Source organism: Echinops telfairi, unplaced genomic scaffold (assembly GCF_000313985.2).
Source record: "Echinops telfairi isolate 266 unplaced genomic scaffold, ASM31398v2 ScPeMD7_4;HRSCAF=17, whole genome shotgun sequence".
NCBI lineage: Eukaryota > Metazoa > Chordata > Mammalia > Afrosoricida > Tenrecidae > Echinops > Echinops telfairi.
This window is the reverse complement of record NW_022103900.1, coordinates 27,213,127-27,217,198: the sequence shown is the minus strand read 5'-3', so window position 1 is coordinate 27,217,198 and position 4,072 is coordinate 27,213,127.

Here is a 4,072-nt window from a genome sequence, read left to right as displayed (position 1 = left end):
GGGGGGGGGTGGGGGGGTGGGGGTGGCATCTGGAACGCACTCACGCTCTAACTTGAGTTTGCAGATGCGGCAACAGGTAGAACATCCAAGGCTCCCTCCGAGTAGCCACATGGAACCGGGCGACAGGTGTGAGCCTGGTTGGGGAGAGCTAATAGCATTTCCGCTTTTCCGCTGATCTGGCCTGCATGTCTGTCTAATGACACGGAGGCTGGACTGCTCCGATCTGCCTGAAGGAAGACTATGAGAGGAGCCAGTCAACACGATGATTTTTGTTTGGTCAATATCCAATTAGGCCTTTTTGCCTGTAGCCCAAGGTTTTGGATAGTGTTGCTATATTTCTTTAAGTTGTTTAAGTTGAATTTTCTTTCCTCAAGGGCGTATTTCTGAGAGATGTCTGGCAGTGCAAGACAGCCAGATTGTTAACAAACAAGCCACCGTAGTAAAAAGGGGTTGGTAAACTGGTGTTGTTGTCCATCAACACCATAATTCAAGTGCATCAAGTCCGCTTTCCCACTGTGGTGGCTTCTGGGTTGCTGTGATGGGAAGCCCTGTCCCTGGTATTTCACATACCAGCAGGGTCACCCATGTTGCGTCGGTTTCAGGGGAGTTGCCACAGCAAGATCCGACTAGAAGAAGGAGCAGGCTGTCCACTTTTGAGGGATTAGCTACTGAACACCTTGTGCATAGCAGCCGCAGCACATTGTCAGATAAGTGCCAGAAGATGAGCCCCTCGGGTTTTGGAAAGTATTGCCTCCTGAAAGTAGAGTCAAACTTAATAGCATACATAGAGGCAACAAAGCTTCTGGAACCTTCCTTTGCTGATGAGGCATAACTCAAAGATGAGAAGAAACCGTTGGGAATATCCATTAATAATCAGAATGTGCCATGTACAAAGTATGAACCTAGGAAAGTTGGAAGTCCTCAAAAAGGAAATGGAATGCATAAGGATCACTGTCCTAGGCCTTAGTGAACTGAAATGGGCTGAAATTGGCCACTTTCAGTCAATCAAATAGCTTATTATGCTATAATAATGACCAATTCAAGATGAGTAGTGTTGAGTTCATAGTCAAAAAATGGTAGAGATGAGAAAAACTCAAAACCTGATTAAAAATATGAATTCTTGCCTCTGCTTGGATTCTGTCACTTCAGTAAAGCTTCAGGGCAGGGTTCTGGGCACCAGGCTGGATTCTAGAAGAGGAGTTTGTTCCAGGAAAATGTCAGGTAGTGTTCTCACTTCTGCGGGGCGTGGCTTCTCTCAGACTCCTGCTGTGATCTTACAAGGTCCCTGTGTTGCCAAACACTAGTCCGTCTGGCTGCTTTACCGTTCTCCTCACTCTGTAGTGGACGGGGGTCCTCCCTGCCCTGTGGATTTGCCAGGGACTAGAGAGGAGGCGGCAGTTCAAGTGAAGGTCTCACATAATCCCGGTTTCTGGATCATTTGATTTATTAAGTACCTACAACGCCAAGGCTCCTGGGCATTGATCCAACCGACCGCTTCTATTTCCATAAAGAATTCCAGCTCTGAGACTGCAAGGGAATTCGGCCAAGGGCCTTCTGCAGGGTTGTCTCGCTGTGCCCCCTGAAGGTTACGGGTTTGGGGCTATCAGCATCCAAGAACATTTTTTAGAAAAGTGTCTCAAGATCAAAGTTCCGAAATACGATCTAATCCATTATTCAGTTTGTTTCATATTATCTTTTATTTGTCTGTCCTCCTGTGGCTGTCGTGGAGACTGGCCTGTTAGGAGCTGGTGTGGAGGAGCTCTAAAATATCCGTGCCGCTGGTTAGCATGAGTAGATTTACATTAAAAGGCAAAGTCCAACAAGCTGATCCCCAACTGTCAGGCAGGAATTTGCAGATGGATGGGTTATATCATTCAATGTCAACATGAAGGAGAAATTCAGGTCAATGTTTGAAAAGTCCAATTGCTTCATATTTACTCCTAGAGTCTAATGACTAATATAAACAGATGCTAGTTAAAATGAACAGATTATTAACCTCACCCATGCAATGACCCAGTGCTGTCATCAATAAGTGATATTTGTTCTTTCTTGCCAAATAGTTGGGAGGGAGGGAGATACTGAGTAGTGTCTGGACAGTATTTGCAATGGGCGTGCTCAAGAAGGCAAAATCGATAGGGACGGTAACTGGATTAATGGTCCCTTGGGATGTGACAGGGGAGGTTGGGGAACGGGGGGAACAAATAAGGATGAGGACAAAGATGAATAAAATGTTCTAAAATTGATTGCAGTGATGATTGTACAACTCTACTTGATGTGACTGACTATTGAATGATACATGAATTATGTGCCAATAAAACCTCATATAAAGGAGAAGTGGACTGCTACTCAGTGGTTCTTTTGAGAGAATCTGACATCTTCATTATAAACCAAGCAAGCAAGTAAACAAAAACGCCACCAAATGTACTGCCTTTGGATTGATTCTGACTCATAGCGATCCTATAGGACACAGTAGAATTGCCCCTGTGGTTTTCTCAGACTATGAGCATAGAACACCTCATCGTTCTCCCATGCAGTAGGTGGTGGTTTCAAACTGCTGGCCTAGTGTGTAGTAGCCCAATGCATAACCCACTGTGCCACCACTACCATTCCATGGACTCTGACAGCGACCCTACATGGGGATTCCAGGGCTTGGCATCGCCACAGGAGCAGACAGCCTCATCTTTCTCCCATGTGGCTGCTGGTGGGTTTGAACCACTAACTTTGAGCTTCACAGTCCAATGCCTAACCCACCATACCACTAAAGACTTCCGCTTGGAATGGACCTGTGCTCCAACACTGGAAAAGTGAGTCTGATATTTCCAAACTCCCCTCAAAGTGCTGGTCCCTCACGCCGTGCAGTTGTGTTTTCTTAGCCCCTATCAAGACAGGCTCCCTGCTCCCCTCTCTGTTTGTTCTTTGCAACACCTCTCAATAGTTAGAGCACAGAACACAATCCCCCCACTCCCACCCCTCCAGCCCTCACAGAGGGGTCCTTTCCCGCAGGGTCACCTAGCCTAAGACCACAAAGTCTAAATAAAACGTCATTGACTGTTAGGTGATATGGGAGAAGGACCACATGGAATTACTGTCCCCTGCCACCCAAAGTGACTGGCCTCAGGGTCATTTTATAGAGACCCTGATACCCAGCTGGCCTGCCTTCCTGTGCTGGCAGCACAAGCACTAACACCCCCCCACCCCTACCCCCACCCCGTACAAAGCAGTCCTGCCCCCTGGAAGGCCATTTAGCATCCTAATGCCTTAGTCCCGTGAGGCTCCATCTGTACCAGGCACAGAGAAAGGAAGGAGTTTCTTTCTCCACGCAGTCTATCGCTTTCCTCTTTTCTTGCTCTTTTAATAGCAGACCTCTTTTCCTGCCCCAGAAATGGCCACATCTCCAGATAATTGCAAGGGAATATCTCCAACCTCCCCCTCCTCCCCATTCTCAACTCTTATAAGGCACTATGTTCTTGTGACTTCAAAAAGAATGATATAAAAATAGTGATAGTTAAGCCTGAAAAAAACAAGAATATCCTGAAATTGGCCCATTGCTTGACTTACGCTAGACGCACGGAGTTAAATTGGGAGAAGAGCTGAATGAGGTAGGATGATCTAATAGTTAGAGGAGGGGGGAAGAAATTAGGTTTGGAGCTATTATCTTTCAACATTGGACCTCAGATATTTCTTCATTCTGACGGCAGCTAGTCAATTACCAGAGCCAGTATTACCTGCCAGATTGGGCAGTGTTTGAAACAGTCTCCCGAAGTGCATGTCAGCAGCCACAATGGGCTTTGCTGAGCATTTTTGTGAGGATTGAAAAGGTACTTTTCCTCACCTGTGTTGTGCCCCTTCCAAGTACGTATAATGTAGAGTGGTGCAGTCCCATGCAGTGTGTGTGTGTGTGTGTGTGTGTGTGTGTGTGTGTGTGTGTGTGTAGGGAAGGCTTGGGCACAAAAAGGTGGATCATACCTCAATGAACTCTTAGTCGTCCTAGGCTGGGAGGCAATTTTGGATTCTCATTATGCAAAAAGGCTAGTGGAACATCTTTTAGAGGGAGGTACTGCTTTTCATTGGT